Here is a 20,054-nt window from a genome sequence, read left to right as displayed (position 1 = left end):
CCGGCTAATGAATGCCACTGGGTGGTCTAGGCCGTTCTCATTCACCTGGGACAGGACGGCTCCGATGCCATGCTCGGACGCGTCCGTCTGGACTACAAACTCTCGTGAGTAGTCGGGGGGGGGGGCCTGCAAGATGGGGGCAGTGCACATGGCGTCTTTTAACGTTTCGAACGCCTCTTGGCAGGCGGGGGTCCAGCTGACTTTCTTCGGCTGGTTTTTGGAGGTTAACTCCGTGAGGGGGGCTGCGATGCTGCCGTAACTCTTGATGAACCGGCGGTAGTACCCCATGAGCCCTAGAAACGCCCGCACTTCCGTCTGGGTCGTGGGGGCCTCCCAGGCCACGATTGCATCGATCTTGGGCTGGAGGGGGGCTACGAGGCCGCTTCCGACCTGGTGCCCGAGGTAGATTACCGACCCTTGTCCGATCTGGCACTTGCTTGCCTTAATGGTGAGACCGGCCCTTCTCAGGGTCGTCCGCACCGCCCAGAGGTGCTGGAGGTGCTCGGGCCAGTGGGAACTGTACACTGCGATATCGTCCAGATACGCAGCGCTGAACTCCTCCAACCCCGCCAATACCTCAGCCTCTGGAAGGTGGTGGGGGCGTTCTTCATCCCGAAGGGCATCACCCGGAAATGGTAGTGACCATCCGGGGTGGAAAAAGCGGATCTTTCCTTTGCTCCCTCGGTGAGGGCGATCTGCCAGTATCCACTGGTCAGGTTGAACGTGCTAAGGAAGCGAGCAGCCCCGAGGCGATCGATAAGCTCGTCGGCTTGGGGGATGGGATGAGCATCGGTTCTGGTGACTGCGTTGAGCCCGCGGTAGTCAACGCAGAACCTCAGCTCGGGAACAGCACCGGGGGTGGCTGCCTTCGGAACCAGGAACATGGGGCTAGCCCATGGGCTGTCAGAGGCTTCGACCACCCCGAGAGCTAGCATCTTGGATACCTCGGCCTTGATACAGGCCCGGACTCGGTCAGGGACGCGGTAGGCTCGGTGCCGTACCGGTGGGCTGTCCCCGGTGTCCACGTCGGGACGCTCCAGTTGGTGACGCCGGGGGTGAGGGAGAAGAGGTCCGAGAACTGTCCCAACAACTGGCGACAGTCCTCGCGCTGCTTGGGAGAGAGGGAGGAGGAGAGACTCACTCCCTCTACGGAGCCGTCTTTCTCTCTGGTACACAGGAGATCGGGGAGAGGCTCCGTTTCTTCTTCTTCCCCATCGTCCGTGGCGAGGAGCAAGCTCAACTCGGACCGGGCGAAGTGGGGCTTAAGGCGGTTCACGTGAAGGACCCGCAAGGGGTTCCTGGGGGACTCTACATCGATGAGGTAGGTCACCTGACTCTTGCGCTCTACCACCTTGAAGGGCCCTGTCCACTTGTCTTGCAGGGCACAGGGCTCTACGGGGGCCATAACCCAGACCTGCTGTCCGGGCTGAAACTCGACCAGAGTGGCATTTTGGTCATACCACCGTTTCATTTCTTCTTGGCTGGCTTCGAGGTTTGCCTCGGCCAGCTCTCGGGAACTTCCTCGTCTGGTTCCGGAGGGCCAAAATGTATCGAAACACATCGGGAGGGGGCTCTGGGGCCGCCGTCTCAGGGGTCCCCGGACGGGGTGCCCGTAGAGCAGTTCGAAGGGGCTGAACCCCAGGGAATTCTGGGGAACTTCGCGGTACGCAAAGAGGAAACAGGGAAGGAGGACGTCCCACTTACGCCTCAGGGGCTCTTCGAGTCCCATGATCATTCCCTTGAGGGTCCGGTTGAAGCGTTCCACCAGGCCGTTACCCTGGGGGTGATATAGGGTGGTGAACTTGTACGTCACCCCACATTGTCGCCATAGGAACTTCATGTATTTCGAGATGAAGTTGGTCCCTCGGTCACTGACGACCTCTCGAGGGAATCCCACCCGGGAGAAGATGGCCATGAGGGCCCGCCCCACTACGGGGGCGGGGCGGTCACCGTTCGGAGGGGAACGGCTTCGGGGTATCGGGTGGCATGGTCTACCAGCACCAGGATAAAGCGGTGCCCCAAGGAGGTTCGGGGGTCGAGTGGGCCCACAATGTCGATTCCCACTCTCTCAAAGGGGGTACTGACCACGGGGAAGGGTTGGAGAGGAGCCTTGCGCTTCCCTCCGCTCTTTCCGCTGGACTGACAAGTGGGGCAGGATTTACAGTGGGCCTCCACATCGGAGCGCATGCCCGGCCAGTAGAAGTGGGAGACCAGGCGCTGGTACGTTTTGTCTTGTCCCAGGTGTCCCGCCAGGGGCACGTCATGGGCCAGGTTCAGGAGAAAGCCGCGGAAGCGTAGGGGGACCACCAGCACTCGGTCGGACCCTAGCTCGGTGGACTTTTGCTCGCTGTATAATAGGCCGTTTTCCCAATAGATAAAGTGGGAGCCGGCCTGGGCGGCGGCCTGCAGCCGCGGCCCCACCAGGGATGGGCAGGATGTCTGCTCTAGGCAGAACTCTTCTCGGGACGGTCCCCCTTCCTGGCGCCATTGGGCCAGCTCAGGAAGGTCGTCCAAGCTCTGGGTCGGTTCGACGTCGGGGCCGATGGGCCCTGCGTCGAGGGGGAAGCTCTCCCCGGGGAATAGCTCAGGGGTCTCAAAGGGTTCAGGGACCTCGGGGTCCTCGGGGGTCGCCGGGGGCCGCCTCTAAGGTCACCCCTTCGGGGCGGTCCTTCGGGCGGTCATCGACCGGGTACTCACACAGGCCCACTCGGGTAGGCCCACCATCTCTAAGTGGGTCCTTTTCTCAACCCGCTGCCATGGGGAGCTCTCTAGATCGTTGCCGAGCAGGCAGTCCACCGGCATGTCGGAGCGGACCGCCACTCGTAACTCTCCAGAGACGCCCCCCCACTCGAACGGGACTTGAGCTATCCGGCAGGTGCGGACGGAGTTATCGGCTGCGATCACCCTGCAGGAGATGTGGGGAACAATCTGGGCTTCGGTGACGAGGTGCCGTTTGACGGCGGTGATACTGGCCCCAGTGTCTCGGAGCGCCCCTATGTGATGGCCGTTGATAGTCACCTGCTGCCGGTATTTCTCTGTGTTGTCGGGTAGCGGAGCTCCGGGGACCATCTCCCTATCACCCAAGGAGACTAACATCATAGCTGCGGGTTCAGCTCCCTCGAACTCTTCCTCCCCCTCCTCTTCTAGGGCTACGGAGGTGATGTGGCGCACTGGGGGCCCTGCAGCGGCAGGCTTGTGGAACAAGGGGCAGCGGGGGTCATTGGCATAGTGCCCGGGTTTCTGGCAATGGTAGCAGGCTTGGCTGACCCGGGGCCCTGGCCTAGCTGGGGGAAACCCTGCGCGCGCTGTGGGAGGCGAGGTACCTGGGTGGACTGCGCGGGGACCCTACCTGGGAATCCCTCTGTCTATTCTGACCCCCTCCTCCCCTCGGGCGGGATGGTCCTTGTTCGTTTCGGCCAGTGTCCCCCCGGGCCCCCGGGGTACTCTGGTGCTCACCCAGCGATCGGCCTCGACGGCCAGCTTCCGGGGGTCGGCCAACTTGCTGTCCAGGAGGTGCTGTCGGAGTTCCACAAAGCAATTCAGGGACAAGTGCTCATACGCAATGAGGTCGATGAGCCCCTCGAAGGTGGATACTTTGCTGCCCTTGATCCACCCTTCCAGGGCCCGGCTGTAGAAATTGACCTATTCTACCCACGTGGTGCCGGGGATCTTCTTGCATTCTCTGAAGCGTTGGCGGTACATTTCTGGAGTGAGCCCGTACCTTGTGAGGAGGGCCTCTTTCATGTGGCTGTAGGAGGTCTGTTCGGCAGACGGTAGGTCGAGTAGGGTGTCTCTCCCCTCACTCAGGAATCGACCCCACAGCCCGGCTCCCCAATCTTTCTGTGGAACTCGGTGTGAGGTCATAGCTACCTCGTAGGACTTGAACCATTGCTGGATGTCATCGTTTTTATAATATTCTTTGACCACATCCTTGGGGATGTGGACCTTGGGTTCCACTGGGGGACCAGACTCTCGGGTCGCTGCTGTTTGGTTGCCTTCGTTCCGGGCCTTTAGTTCGATTTCCAATATGCTGCGCTCGTGCTCCAGCTGGAGCTTCTTTCCGTCATGTTCTCGCTGGAGCTTCTTCTCCTCCAGTTCTCCTTGCAGCCGCAGCTGCTCGATGGCTAGCTTCTTCTCGGCCAGCTTGAGTTCTCCTTCCATTTTCAAACGGGCTAGTTCTAGCTCGTGGTTTCGGTTGCGTTCTCGGTCGGTCATCTCTTCTCGAGACAGACCTCTCTCGGGGCTGTAAGTCCGCGTCGGGGACTCTGCTTTTTCTTGCTCTGGGGCGTGGGTTTCGATCAGGGGTGCTCCCCCTCCATCGGCTTCCGTCGGTGCTGGAGGTTGGGCTCCGGTCTCCACCCAGGCTGTTAGAGCTTGTTGGAAGTCCTCTTTGGTGTTTAATCCCGTTGACGGGATATGGAGATCTTTGCAAAATTGCTTGAGCTCACGGTGCGAATAGTCTCCCAGAAGCTCCATCTGGAAGGTGGTCTTGTCGGTAGTGACGCTCATGGCTGCTCTTTGTTCGGGTAGTGTGTCAGTACTGTACGATCCCTAGACGTAGGTTCTTATCCCACCGCTGCCACCAATGTTGGAAGGGGCAATCTCCGAGGGCCAGGTTGTGCTCACCCAGACACCCCAAGATCCACCTCTCCCACAGAACTTGCCGAGTCTTGATTGTGAGGTCCTCGCCGGGGAGGCCTTTGGGTTTGGGATCGTACACACTGAGCTCACACCACACTACGAACAGACACCACACCGTTGGGTTTTAGGAACAAGTTCTTTATATAAGCAAGTAATGAAGGAAGCACTCTTATATACACAGTGGCAACAGGACCACAAAGTCTCTGAGGATTCGGGAAGGGGGAAGCGGGACAGTCTTTTAGTCTCTGGGTCAGTACGAGGCGTACCCCACGCACAGCTCTCAATCCTCGAGCCGGGGGGTACGGGATGGTGGTCGTACTGGCTGCCTCCCCTTCGTCGAGTCGGCCCGGTCGTGATGGTGGTCTCGATGGTCCAGCCGGACCAGAGTACTCCTCGAGCCGCGACGAGGTCAGCAGGGCTCGATCGGGAGAGGTTCGTGAGAGCCGCGACAGCGTCAGCAGGGTTTGGATGGTCTTAGGGGTCGAGCCGCGACAGCGTCAGCAGGGCTCCGGTGGTCTTTAGAGATCGAGCCGCGACAGCGTCAGCAGGGCTCCGGTGGTTCAGTTCCTTAAGGCGAAGAAGGAGCCGCGACAGCAGGGCTCAGAGTTTCCCGGTGAGTCTTCTTAGGGTCAGCCGCGATCAGATCGGCAGGCTTCAGGTCCAAGATACAACTGCCCGCTAGTTGTCAGGCGGGCCCAGTTATAGTCCTTTGGCTCTTTGATCTCCGGACCCTCGCAGGCAGAGGTCTCCTGCCCGGGGGGGGCTGGTCATTGGTGAGGTCCGGCGGTTGGCTCTTTGATCCCTTTGAAAGATGGGTCCGGGAATTCCCAGACGCCCAGCGGGTCTGGAGCCAGCCCTCGGGGAGGCCAGAGGGGTGATCGAAACTGGCCCACAGGGGAGGGCCAAAGGTGTGACAGAAACCAGCCCCTCAGGGGAGGCGGGAGGTGCCATCGAAACTCCCTGGCTTATCTCACTCGGGGAGCCCTTCACCCCCCAGCCGGGACTGGCGCGCCTTTGGAGTCTGGGCTTCGCTGGGGCCGGGGTCACGCTAGGCCTAGGGAGACAGGGATGTCTGGAAGGGAAGGTGGCGTCCGGGCCTTGTGGGGCAGGCATGGTTAGGCGCTCGGAGCCGGGCGAGGAGTGGGAAAGGCAGGCCTGGTCAAGGTTCTCGGGGGATCTAGGTGTCCCTGGGTAGGACGACCAGGCTCGGGTTGCAGGCTACACTAACGGGGTGGCTGCGCAGGGGACTCAGGGTACAGGCCTACGCTCACAGGGTGTGGAGGGACAGAGGTGAACCACGCCACGAGGCCGGGTCCAACATAGCCACATAGCCAATGCTTTAGCAAATATCTTAGCTTCTGCATTTATCAAGGAAATTGGTCTGTCGGATCTGTGTTCCTGCAGCAGTTTGCCTGGCTTGTATATTACGACTATCGTTGCTAGGAGCTGGGTTCCTTGGTAGTTCTCCCGTCTCTAAACTATCTTCATACATATTGAGCAGGTGTGGTGTGAGCTGTATCGCCGCTCTTATAAAGTTCCACAGGGATACCGTTAGGCTCCAGAGCTTTACCCGTATGAAGTGCACCTATGGCTAGTGAGTTCGTCACTGGTTAGATCAGCCTCTAGAGCCTGCGCCGCCTCCTGCGGTAATGTGGTCATTTTTATATCTTAAATGAAATCTAGGTTTTCTTATATTGTTGCTGCGGCCATTGGTGTATATGCTTGTTTAAAGTGGGTCGCTAATGTGTCTACTATTTGTTGCGAGTCTGTGGTGTATAGTCCCATTCTCCATCTGAAGCTGTGCCACCCATCTGTTCTCCCTGCTTTCTGTCCAGCCAAAAGTTTTCCCGCTTTGTCACCTAGGTCATATAGTGTGTTGTGTACTGGTATGTCTAGATTTAAGCATCTTCCCATGCATATGCCTTGTATTCTTGTTGCAGTAAGTGTAGCTTATGTCGTGCTTTCATTGGTGTCTATAGCGTGGGCAAAATTCTGCCTGAAATACTTCCTGTTCCAAGGCCTCTATCAGCTGCCGCTGGACCTTTTTAGGTCTCGCCTGGTGATGCAGCGCGAAAGCGCTGTCTCTAGCGAGATCTTTTGTCGTCGACTTGCCTCGGAAGGGAGACAAGACGTTCACACGCCGGGTGAATGGAGCTCGTGAACACCACGTACCATCTCCTGTCCCCCTTCTGTCCTCGCAAGCCACATGCAATATATATATATTTTTTTTGTGCGCACTCGAGCTCCACGCGCGGCATGGTTTACATGTGCATGCTGCCTCACCCCACTTACTGGCTCTGCGCTGCTCCTTGGCTGATCTCAGTCTCCAGCTGGTCACTGCAGCAACAGGCGGGGCTCCGTCTTACTCACAGGAGCCCCGACTGAAATCCTGCTTTGGCCGCACCGCTCCCGCCGGACTTTCTGTACTTGTTTTTTTTGTTGCTTTGGCTGCCCCCTCGCATGGTGTCTCCTCTTTTGGCGTTTCAGGACACGAGATTGCACGCGCTCCTCCTTTCGCTTTTGCTTGTTTTTAGATGTAAGTGTTGACCACTCCTTTCCCCAGTGTACATTTAAGTCGATGGGCACAACTAATGCATTATGAAGTAGTTTCAAGTCAGTTTTGTTCAGTTAATTTTTCACTGTCCTCTGATCATTCTTCATGTTCATCCTTGACACGCCTTCGTTTCTTTGTTCCTTTCCGATATCATCTTTCTCTATTTGCTTATTCCTCTGCTGCTTTCCCACTTCCTATACTTTATTTCTTTTATATTTAGTTTTGCCTTTGTTTCTATTACTTTTTTCCGTACTACTTTGTATCTGTCGTTTTATTCCTTATTCTTTAACCTGTAATGAAAGCCTAAACAGCATTACATTGAATTTCCTTCATTGCTATCCGCAGGCATAACATTTAATCTTCCTTCGGTGTCCGAACTGTGATTCCAAAATAAATGACGAGAGGTAAAAACAGAAGTGGTAAAGATTTGGATGCTTGATAGGATATGATCTGTTTACACATACTCGCTATCGTATGATATGTACATGCCAGAACATCAACTACCGGAAACTTTGTGAAGTTAGATATGGCTTACTGTGCTTAACTCCACATTTACCTGCTTTAAAGATAAATTTTTATGTATATATTGTCAGATCATATGTAGAGTTACATGTAGTTAACATAGTCACCTTCACAATTTAATTTTCTGGGGCCTTGTCACCAAGTGCGCCAGCTCATGCAGAGCCCCAGATTTGTTGCGCACACACGCATACTACCGCACGCATACCCGCGCACACACCCACACACACACCCACACGCAACACTGCCCACGATTCTGGGCTACCTGATGTTTGTCTCTCGACGTTGCCGCCTTTGTGGGTTGGTGTTTCTGTTTCGGTCCTTGTCCTCTGGGTCCCTTAGACGGGCGCCATCCTTCGAGCCAGTCTCGGGCTTCCTCCGGGTTCATGAAGAATCAGCTTCTTCCTTCACCCTCAGCTTTGCCTGGAACAGCATAGCTTATTTAAGTTTCCGATGTCTCAGCATCTTCTTTACGTCTATAAAATTGCAGCGCTGCTTGGTCACTGCTGCTGTGTAGACAGGGTAAAGGGACACTGTACAGTTGTTCACGTGCAGTCAGTGGGGGGGGGCAACTGGCTGCCTGCAGAATTGTATTCCGATCCCCAAAGTTAAATATACATGCTAGTATGGGTCTGGGGGGCTCTTTCCACCGAGAAAAAGCTGGGTGGTCCACGTGGTTTCAGTCTGCTTTTGACTAGATCTTCCACGAAGAGGTCCAAGGCCGGCCCTATGATGATCCCTGGGACTCCCGACCAGGCGTATATTGTTGCACCTAGATCTGCCTTCCTGGTCGTCAAGCTTGACCGCCATCTGTTTAGTTGTAAGTTCCAGTTGTCGCACCGGTCTTTGTAAAGCTGCTGTCTGTGGAGAGAACCGCTGTGGTGTTCTCTATCTCTGTAATCCGGGAGTTCATTTTTGAGACATCGGCGAGGAGTAGGGTAATATCAGTGTGATAGTACCGATAGAGGATTGTACCTGGGTCAGGGTGGTCATTATGTCCTGCAGAGTGATTTCTTTAGGTTTGTCAAGCTGTTGGGCGCCACCACTGTGTGCCAGCGCCACTGGTTTGTCCGGCTGCTCTTTGTGAAATGTATATTTATCCAGTTTATTACTTTGGACTGTGTTGTCCACGGCCACCCATGATGTCTTGAACACTAGGAATCACAGTAGGGCACTGGGGGGGAGGGGTGGGGAGGGGGGGGGGGGAGGGGGGGGGATTGGAAATAGTAATCGCCGCTGCCTATCCGCAGGAGTTCCTCCATGTGCAGCCTTTAAAGTTTCCTGCGTTCCTTCCACGCCTCTTCCCCAATGGTTGTCAGTACATTTGCTTTGCCACTGCTCTGATGTGATTCGCGCCTTGTTATCGCCACGCAGTCCGGACCCTGTCATGGGGATGAGCCTTGCATTTACACTGTGTTAAGTTGGCATGAGCTTATTAGAAGTTTAAACTCCATTTTTCCTTTCTGCTGGCTTTGCACACATTATTATAAATGTTTAGAGTTTAGCAGAGTGTTTTGCTTCACACAAGAATGTTTTTCTATATCCGCAGCCCTTCTTGGTAAGCTTTGTCTCAACAGTGAGTGCCGAGGCCTTCAAGGTTATTTCAACACAGTGGTTGTTGTTCGGACTGATGAGCGCACTTTCTAGTCATAACATATTTGCAGCAGTGGCCACCTCTGATTTTGGCGCGTTTAATAGTGCGCTGCGTAGGCATGCACACACTTGGAGAACATTTGCATGCAGAGAGCTGGTGCAGAAACTGATGTGGTCCATTTCTGCTAGGACCAGAGGTATGGGGCCGCCCTTGTAATCCCAAGAGACCTTCTGTAGATATAAAATAACCTACTAGCAAGGGAGGGTTAGATATAGGTGAATTCTGACCTGTTTCCTTTTAGCATTGTAACATGCTTTCTCCCTTTGTATTTTATAGCATAGTAATCTTGTTGCTTATAATATGTTTGCTTGTATTAGCTAAGATACTGCGAATGAGAACACAGCTGTTGGACCCGGCCTCGTGGCGTGGTTCGCCTCTGTCCCTCCACACCCTGTGAGCGTAGGCCTGTGCCCCGAGTCCCCTGCGCAGCCTCCCCGTTAGTGTAGCCTGCATCCCGAGCCTGGTCGTCCTACTCCAGTTAAACCTAGATCCCCCTAGAACCTCAACCAGGCCTGCCTTTCCCGCTGCGCGCCCGGCTCCGAGCGCCTAACCTTGCATGCCCCACAAGGCCCGGACGCCATCTTCCCTTCCCGACATCCCTGTCTCCCTGGGCCGAGCGTGACCCCGGCCCCAGCGAACCCCAGACTCCAAAGGCGCGCCAGTCCCGGCTGGGGGGTAAAGGGCTCCCCGAGTGAGATAAGCCAGGGAGTTTTGCTGGCACCTCCGGCCTCCCCTGAGGGCTGGTTTCTGTCACACCTTTGGCCCTCCCCTGTGGGCCAGTTTCGATCACCCCTCTGGCCTCCCCGAGTGCTGGCTCCATACCCGCTGGGCGTCTGGGAATTCCCGGACCCATCTTTCAAAGGGATCAAAGAGCCAACCGCCGGACCTCACCAATGACCAGCCCCCCCCCCCCCCCCGGGCAGGAGACCTCTGCCTGCGAGGGTCCGGAGATCAAAGAGCCAAAGGACTATAACTGGGCCCGCCTGACAACTAGCGGGCAGTTGTATCTTGGACCTGAAGCCCTGCTGATCTGATCGCGGCTGACCCTAAGAAGACTCATCCTGAACCTCTGAGCCCTGCTGACGCTGTCGCGGCTCAAGCTGAACTTGTAACCATCAGAGCCCTGCTGACGCTGTCGCGGCTCAAGCTGAACTTGTAACCATCAGAGCCCTGCTGACGCTGTCGCGGCTCAAGCTGAACCTGCAACCATCGGAGCCCTGTGGACGCTGTCGCGGCTCAAGCCGAACTTGCAACCATCGGAGCCCTGCGGACACTGTCGCGGCTCGACCTCTAAGACCACCTGAGCCCTGCTGATGCGGCTCCTCACGAACTTCTCCAGAGCGAGCCCTGCTGACCTCGTCGCGGCTCGAGGAGTACTCTGGTCCGGCTGGACCATCGAGACCACCCTCACAACCGAGCCGACTCGACTGAGGTGAGGCAGCCAGTACGACCATCATCCCGTACCCCCCCGGCTCGAGGATTGAGAGCTGTGCGTAGGGTACGTCGCGTACTGACCCAGAGACTAAAAGACTGTCCCGCTTCCCCCTTCCCGAACTCTCCGAGACTTTGTGGTCCCTTGACCACTGTGTATACAAGAGTGCTTCCTTCGTTATTTGCTATATAAAGAACTTGTTACTAGAATCCAACGGTGTGGTGTCTGTTCGTAGTGTGGTGTGAGCTCAGTGTGTACGATCCTAGACCCGAAGTCCTCCCCGGTGGGGACCTCCCAATCAAGACTCGGCAAGTTCTGTGGGAGAGGTGGATCTTAGGGTGACCGGGTGAGCATAACCTGGCCCTCGGAGATCGCCCCCTTCCAACATTGGTGGCAGCGTCGCGATAAGAACCTACGTCTAGGGATCGTACAGCACTGACATACTACCCGAACGAAGAGCAACCATGAGCCTCACGAGCGACAAGACCACCTTCCAGATGGAGCTGCTGGGAGACTATTCGCACCGTGAGCTCAAGCAATTCTGCAAAGATCTCCGTATCCCGTCAACGAGATTAAACACCAAAGAGGACTTTCAACAAGCTCTAACAGCCTGGGTGGAGACCGGAGCCCAACCTCCAGCACCGACAGAAGCCGATGGAGGGGGAGCCCCACTGATCGAAACCTACGCCCCAGAGCAAGAAAGAGCAGAGTCCCCGACGCGGACTCACAGCACGGAGAGAGGGTCTATCTCGAGAAGAGATGACCGACCGAGAACGCAACCGAAGCCACGAGCTAGAACTAGCCCGGTTGAAGATGGAGGTAGAACTCAAGCTGGCCGAGAAAAAGCTAGCCATTGAGCAGCTACGGCTGCAAGGAGAACTGGAGGAGAAGAAACTCCAACGAGAACATGACGGAAAGAAGCTCCAGCTGGAGCACGAGCGCAGCGTATTGGAAATAGAACTCAAGGCCCGGAACGAAGGCAACAAAACAGCAGCGACCTGAGTCTGTTCCCCCAGTGGAACCCAAGGTCCACATCCCCAAGGATGTGGTCAAAGAATATTATAAAAACGATGACATCCAGCAATGGTTCAAGGCCTACGAGGTAGCTATGACCTCCCACCGAGTTCCGCAGAAAGATTAAGGAGCCGGGCTGTGGGGTCGATTCCTGAGTGAGGGGAGAGACACCCTACCGTCTGCCGAACAGACCTCCTACAGCCACATGAAAGAGGCCCTCCTCACACGGTACGGGCTCACCCCAAAAATGTACCGCCAACGCTTCCTAGAATGCAGGAAGAGCCCCGGCACCACATGGGTAGAATATGTCAACTTCTACAGTTGGGCCCTGGAAGGGTGGATCAAGGGCAGCAAGGTGTCCACCTTCGAGGGGCTCATTGACCTTATTGCCTACGAACATTTGTCCCTGAATTGCTTTGTGGAACTCCGACAGCACCTCCTGGACAGCAAGTTGGCTGACCCCCGGAAGCTGGCCGTCGAGGCCGATCGCTGGGTGAGCACCAGAGTCGCCCGGGGGAGATTCTGGCCGAAATGAACAGGGATCGTCCCGCCAGAGGGGAGGGGGGAATCAGAATAGACAGAGGGGTTCCCAGGTAGGATCCCCGCGTAGTCCCCCCAGAAACCAGCCCGGCACCTCGCCTCGCACAGCGCGCGCAGGGTTTCCCCCCAGCTAAGCCAGGGCCCCGAGTCAGCCAAGCCTGCTACCATTGCCAGAAACCCGGGCACTATGCCAATGACCCCCGCTGCCCCTTGTTCCAGAAGCCTGCCGCTGCGGGGCTCCCAGTGCGCCACATCACCTCAGTAGCCCTAGAAGAGGAGGGGGAAGAGGAGTTCGAGGGAGCAGACCCCGCAGCTATGATGTTAGTCTCCCTGGGTGATAGGGAGATGGTCCCCGGAGCTCCCCTACCCGACAACACAGAGAAATACCGATAGCAGGTGACTGTCAATGGCCATCACATAGGGGCGCTCCGAGACACTGGGGCCAGTATCACCGCCGTCAAACGGCACCTAGTCACCGAAGCCCAGATTGTTCCCCACATCTCCTGCAGGGTGATCGCAGCTGATAACTCCGTCCGCACCTGCCGGATAGCTCAAGTCCCGTTTGAATGGGGGGGCGTCTCTGGGGAGTTACGAGTGGCAGTCCGCTCCGACATGCCTGTGGACTGCCTGCTCGGCAACGATCTAGAGAGCTCCCCATGGCAGCGGGTGGAGAAAAGGACCCACTTAGAGATGGTGGGCCTACCCGAGTGGGCCTGTGTGAGTACCCGGTCGATGACCGCCCGAAGGACCACCCCCGAAGTGGCGACCTTGGAGGCGGCACCGGCGAACCCCGAGGTCCCTGAATCCTTTGAGACCCCTGAGCGGTTCCCCAGGGAGAGCTTCCCCCCCGACGCAGGTCCCCTCAGCCCTGGGGTCGAACCGACCCCGTGCTTGGACGACCTTCCTGAGCTGGCCCAATGGCGCCAGGAAGGGGGACCATCCCGAGAAGAATTCTGCCTAGAGCAGACAGCCTGTCCATCCTTGGTGGGGCCGCGGCAGCAGGCCGCCGCCCAGGCCGCCGGTGACCCGTCTGGCTCCCACTTTGTCTATTGGGAAAACGGCCTCTTATACAGCGAGCAAAAGTCCGCCGAACTAGGGTCCGGCCGAGTGCTGGTGGTCCCCCTACGCTTCCGCGGCTTTCTCCTGAACCTGGCCCATGACGTGCCCCTGGCGGGACACCTGGGACAAGACAAAACGTATCAGCGCCTGGTCACCCACTTCTACTGGCCGGGCATGCGCTCCGATGTGGAGGCCCACTGTAAGTCCTGCCCCACTTGTCAGTCCAGCGGAAAGAGCGGAGGGAAGCGCAAGGCTCCTCTCCAACCCTTCCCCGTGGTCAGTACCCCCTTTGAGAGGGTGGGAATCAACATTGTGGGCCCCCTCGACCCCCGGACCTCCTTGGGGCACCGCTTTATCCTTGTCTTGGTGGACCATGCCACCCGATAACCCGAAGCCATTCCCCTCCGAACGGTGACCGCCCCCGTAGTGGGGCGGGCCCTCATGGCCATCTTCTCCCGGGTGGGATTCCCCCGAGAAGTCGTCAGCGACCGAGGGACCAACTTCATCTCGAAATACATGAAGTCCCTTTGGCAACAATGTGGGGTGACGTACAAGTTCACCACCCCATATCACCCCCAGGGTAACGGTCTGGTGGAACGCTTCAACCGGACCCTCAAAGGAATGATCATGGGACTCGAAGAGCCCCTGAGGCGTAAGTGGGACGTCCTCCTTCCCTGTCTCCTCTTCGCATACCGCGAAGTCCCCCAGAAGTCCCTGGGGTTCAGCCCCTTCGAGCTGCTCTACGGGCACCCCGTCCGGGGACCCCTCACCCTGGTCAAGGAAGGGTGGGAGACGGCGGCCCCAGAGCCCCCTCCCGATGTGTTTCGATACATTTTGGCCCTCCGGAACCAGACGAAGTTCCGAGAGCTGGCCGAGGCAAACCTCGAGGCCAGCCAAGAAGAAATGAAACGGTGATATGACCAAAATGCCACTCTGGTCGAGTTTCAGCCCGGACAGCGGGTCTGGGTGATGGCCCCCGTGGAGCCCTGTGCCCTGCAAGACAAGTGGACAGGGCCCTTCAAGGTGGTAGAACGCAAGAGTCAGGTGACTTATCTCATCGACGTGGAGTCCCCCCGGAACCCCTTGCGGGTCCTTCACGTAAACCGCCTCAAACCCCACTTCGCCCGATCCGAGTTGAGCTTACTCCTCGACACGGACGATGGGGAAGAAGAAGAAACGGAGCCTCTCCCCGATCTCCTGTCCACAAAAGAAAAAGATGGCTCCGTAGAGGGGGTGAGTCTCTCCTCCTCCCTCTCTCCTGAGCAGCGAGAGGACTGTCACCAGTTACTGGGACAATTCTCAGACCTTTTCTCCCTCACCCCCGGCGTCACCAACTGGTGCGTCCACGACGTGGATACCGGGGACAGCCCACCGGTACGGCACAGAGCCTACCGCGTCCCTGACCGAGTCCGGGCCTGCATCAAGGCCGAGGTATCGAAGATGTTAGCTCTCGGGGTGGTCGAAGTCTCTGACAGCCCATGGGCTAGCCCCGTGGTCCTGGTTCCGAAGGCAGCCGCCCCCGATGCTGTTCCCGAGCTAAGGTTCTGCGTTGACTACCGCGGGCTCAACGCAGTCACCAGAACCGATGCTCATCCCATCCCCCGAGCAGACGAGCTTATTGATCGCCTCGGGGCTGCTCGCTTCCTTAGCACGTTCGACCTGACCAGTGGGTACTGGCAGATCGCCCTCACTGAGGGAGCAAAGGAAAGATCCGCTTTCTCCACCCCGGATGGTCACTACCATTTCCGGGTGATGCCCTTTGGAATGAAGAACGCCCCAGCCACCTTCCAGCGACTGGTGAACCAGGTCCTGGCGGGGTTGGAGGAGTTCAGCGCTGCGTATCTGGACGATATCGCAGTCTACAGTTCCCACTGGCCTGAGCACCTCCAGCACCTCTGGGCGGTGCTGACCGCCCTGAGGAGGGCGGGTCTCACCATTAAGGCAAGCAAGTGCCAGATCGGACAAGGGTCTGTAATCTACCTCGGGCACCAGGTCGGAAGCGGCCTCGTAGCCCCCCTCCAGCCCAAGATCGATGCCATCGTGGCCTGGGAGGCCCCCCCGACCCAGACGGAAGTGCGGGCGTTTCTAGGACTCACGGAGTATACCGCCGGTTCATCAAGAGTTACGGCAGCATCGTAGCCCCCCTCACGGAGTTGACCTCCAAAAACCAGCCGAAGAAAGTCAGCTGGACCTCCGCCTGCCAAGAGGCGTTCGAAACGTTGAAAGACGCCATGTGCACTGCCCCCATCCTACAGGCCCCCGACTACTCACGAGAGTTTGTAGTCCAGACGGACGTGTCCGAGCATGGCATCGGAGCTGTCCTGTCCCAGGTGAACGAGAACGGCCTAGACCAACCAGTGGCATTCATTAGCCGGAGGCTACTCCCTCGAGAACAAAGGTGGAGCACCATCGAGCGGGAGGCCTTTGCGGTGGTTTGGGCCCTGAAGAAGCTGAGACCCTACCTGTTCGGTACTCACTTCCGGGTCCAGACTAACCACCGACCTCTCCGGTGGCTAATGCAGATGAGAGGGGAGAACCCCAAATTGCTGCGCTGGTCCATCTCCCTCCAGGGGATGGACTTCACTGTTGAACACCGGCCTGGCTCTGACCAAGCCAACGCTCTGTCCAGATTCTTCCGCCTCAGCGAAGAGAACCCCCAAGAGGATGGGTAGTTCTCCCCGCCTTCAGCTGGGGGGGACGCGTGTTGGACCCGGCCTCGTGGCGTGGTTCGCCTCTGTCCCTCCACACCCTGTGAGCGTAGGCCTATGCCCCGAGTCCCCTGCGCAGCCTCCCCGTTAGTGTAGCCTGCACCCCGAGCCTGGTCGTCCTACTCCAGTTAAACCTAGATCCCCCTAGAACCTCGACCAGGCCTGCCTTTCCCGCGCCCGGCTCCGAGCGCCTAACCTTGCATGCCCCACAAGGCCCGGACGCCATCTTCCCTTCCAGACATCCCTGTCTCCCTGGGCCGAGCGTGACCCCGGCCCCAGCGAACCCCAGACTCCAAAGGCGCGCCAGTCCCGGCTGGAGGGGTAAAGGGCTCCCCGAGTGAGATAAGCCAGGGAGTTTCGCTGGCACCTCCGGCCTCCCCTGAGGGCTGGTTTCTGTCACACCTTTGGCCCTCCCCTGTGGGCCAGTTTCGATCACCCCTCTGGCCTCCCCGAGTGCTGGCTCCAGACCCGCTGGGCGTCTGGGAATTCCCGGACCCATCTTTCAAAGGGATCAAAGAGCCAACCGCCGGACCTCACCAATGACCAGCCCCCCCCCGGGCAGGAGACCTCTGCCTGCGAGGGTCCGGAGATCAAAGAGCCAAAGGACTATAACTGGGCCCGCCGACAACTAGCGGGCAGTTGTATCTTGGACCTGAAGCCCTGCTGATCTGATCGCGGCTGACCCTAAGAAGACTCATCCTGAACCTCTGAGCCCTGCTGACGCTGTCGCGGCTCAAGCTGAACTTGTAACCATCAGAGCCCTGCTGACGCTGTCGCGGCTCAAGCTGAACCTGCAACCATCGGAGCCCTGCGGACGCTGTCGCGGCTCAAGCCGAACTTGCAACCATCGGAGCCCTGCGGACGCTGTCGCGGCTCCTCACGAACTTCTCCAGAGCGAGCCCTGCTGACCTCGTCGCGGCTCGAGGAGTACTCTGGTCCGGCTGGACCATCGAGACCACCCTCACAACCGAGCCGACTCGACGGAGGTGAGGCAGCCAGTACGACCATCATCCCGTACCCCCCGGCTCGAGGATTGAGAACTGTGCGTAGGGTACGTCGCGTACTGACCCAGAGACTAAAAGACTGTCCCGCTTCCCCCTTCCCGAACCCTCCGAGACTTTGTGGTCCCTTGACCACTGTGTATACAAGAGTGCTTCCTTCGTTATTTGCTATATAAAGAACTTGTTACTAGAATCCAACTGTGTGGTGTCTGTTCGTAGTGTGGTGTGAGCTCAGTGTGTACGATCCTAGACCCGAAGTCCTCCCCGGTGGGGACCTCCCAATCAAGACTCGGCAAGTTCTGTGGGAGAGGTGGATCTTAGGGTGACCGGGTGAGCATAACCTGGCCCTCGGAGATCGCCCCCTTCCAACAACGGCATTAGAAATAAATATTTCGCACTTGCTCGTGTCTCCTTTTACTCCCTGTTTTGGACTGGTTTGAGAGTATAACGAAAGAGTGTTCATGTGTTCCACATTGCCTGAGGTATTCGAAGTTCCATGTTCTGGGTTGTCTAATCATTGGTGTTATGGAAGAACCAATGAGACACTGATTGCTAGTCTGGTAGGGGGTTTTGGCTACGAAGGTGAGTTTTGGTACACCCTAATTCACTGATGTTCCAAGTCTCTATGCACAGTTCTGTGTATGAGCAGAATCTCTGCTACGTGGCGCCCAACGTTGGTGGTCTTATTACATGATGCTGGATTAGTACTTCATTCAGTCCTTAACCCACTTTTTACTATGACCAAGCCTGACGGTTTGTACCGTTTGGTATTGGATTACCGGCATTTAAACTTGCATTGCCGTACCTGTGCAGTACAAAATACTCACTGCTCTGCTTTAGTGGATGGTCTTGTATGTAAAAGGTTTAAAACCACACTTAACATATCCAAGTTTTTTTGCCCACAATCTCTCTGGTCTAAGACCAGTTTTACCAGTGGTGGCAAACAACGGCAATTTAAACGCCTGGCCATGGGCTATAAGAATAGTCCGGGTGTATTTGCTGCCCGCATTGTCTCTCTTGGAGAGAGTGTACCCAGATGCGTGTTTTTATGTGGATGACCTCTATCTCAGACGATGAAATTTGGGCTCATCTGTGTCCCGTTGACCGCATAATTTGTAACTTTGCAGACTTCGGTTACAAATTCAACCTTGCACGTCTCACATTGCAGAGTACACAGTGTTGTTCCTGGGCTACAAGCTCAACAATGAAGGTCGAGGATTGGCTCCTCACTTCTTGGAGAAATGCACACAGCTGCGCACTCCTACATTACAGTCCTTGCTGTTTTTTTAAAAATTTTGGGCATACTTACATACCCGAATATGCCCAGCGTATCAAGCCTTTGTATTCTTTGATACAATCTACTTTTACCAAATCATGCTGGCTGCCTGAACATTCAGCCATTTTGCAATCTTTGCAGGCTGATCTAAATTCTTACTGACTCATGATAACCACACCAACCTGGTGATAAGAATAATTCCTGGGGGTGGTGGGTTTCACTTACCTTACTTTCAGCGAAGGTGACACAGTTCCTATTGCTTACAAGTCACACTTGTACACTTCGACTGAAATGCGGTTTTCTACTGTGGAGAAAGTTTTGACAGCAGTGCAAATGGCCATTCTTAAGGAACGTGCACTGTCGCTGGGAAAACGCATGTTGGTTGTTACCCCGTATCCTGCCCTAGAGACAGTGACGAAAGCCAGTGTACCAAATTTTAAAGCTTTGCACCCATGGTGGATACAATGGGCAGCATCATTGACGTCTCCGGATGTCACGTTTATTTTTGATTCCTTCTTACAGTTGCAAGAGTTTTTGCAGTATGAGTTTGTTCATCCTGCGCCATTGACTATGCGGCCTTTGGAGGATTTCCATTGTATCCTTTATACTGATGGTTCAGCGCATGTTGCGCATGGGTCTAAACACAAATGTCTCAGCTTGTGCCATTGTGGTAGGTACCATGGTGAATGATGAATTCAAGTCCAATGTCGTGCATACCCAGACATTAGGGGACTGTACCGCACAATTAGCAGAGCTCTGTGCTCTGATGCTTGCATTGGAGTACGCTGATCTTGGTGTGACGACTCATATTGTTAGTGATTCTTACTACTTTGTTCAGTTTTACAATGAAAACCTGTTTTGGGTTCAGAATGATTTTCGTGATTCCAAAGGTAGCACGATAAAACATAAAATGATCTTGGTTCGAGTGGCTGAGCTTAAAGAGCATTTGCCACCCGTGTATGTAATTCACACTCTGTCATCAGCGCGTGAGAGTTCATGCTGTTGGCAATAGTTTGGCCGATGAGGCCGCAAAAACAGCAGTCTACAGATTTGGTTGCAGCAGTTACACGTTCCAAAAGTAAGATTGATGAAATCTTGGCGGCTGTAGCCGCTGCTGAGAAGGGAAGTTAATATCCTAAGGGTTTCTATTCGAAGTATTCATATCACTTAAGTCCTGATAAAGTTCCTTATGTGAAAATACCGGACGTTAGTGAAAGACTGATTCCCACACTGATTACAGCTGCTCACGAGGGTGTTGCGTCTATGCATTCAGGCGTTCCGGCTACTGTATATCAGTTACGTTTCTGGTGGCGGGGACTGTACAAACAGACGCCCGATTATGTCCTTCAATGTGACATTTGCCAGCAGATTAAGCCTTCAACTGCTACGCGTCCGCCCCAGACACAGTTGTACATTTCTAACAAACCACTTGGTTGTGTTTATTTAGATCACTGCGGTACTTTTTCCTCTGATACTGTGTACAAGTACATCTTAGTTGCAGTTGATTCTTGCACCTGCTTTGTGTGGGTGTGGCCACACCGCAGTGCTGATTCTCGAACTGTCATAAGAGACTTACGTGTCTTTGTAGGGATTTTTGCCTGTGGCACCTTCCATTAGGATCAGGGTCCTGCTTTCGCCTCGAAGGCGTATAAAGAT

The 20,054-nt window shown here is 56.0% G+C and overlaps 1 protein-coding gene across 1 annotated transcript in view; it reads left to right on the top strand.

The window, feature by feature from the left end:
* The window catches only part of PIWIL1 (piwi like RNA-mediated gene silencing 1), a 1,966,306-nt gene that overhangs the window by 41,011 nt on the left and 1,905,241 nt on the right, over positions 1 to 20,054 (top strand). The window lies entirely within an intron of this gene.

Source organism: Lissotriton helveticus, chromosome 11 (genome assembly GCF_964261635.1).
Source record: "Lissotriton helveticus chromosome 11, aLisHel1.1, whole genome shotgun sequence".
Classification (NCBI taxonomy): Eukaryota; Metazoa; Chordata; class Amphibia; order Caudata; family Salamandridae; genus Lissotriton; species Lissotriton helveticus.
Note: the sequence above shows the minus strand (reverse complement) of the source record. Positions and strands in the feature narration are given on the sequence as shown.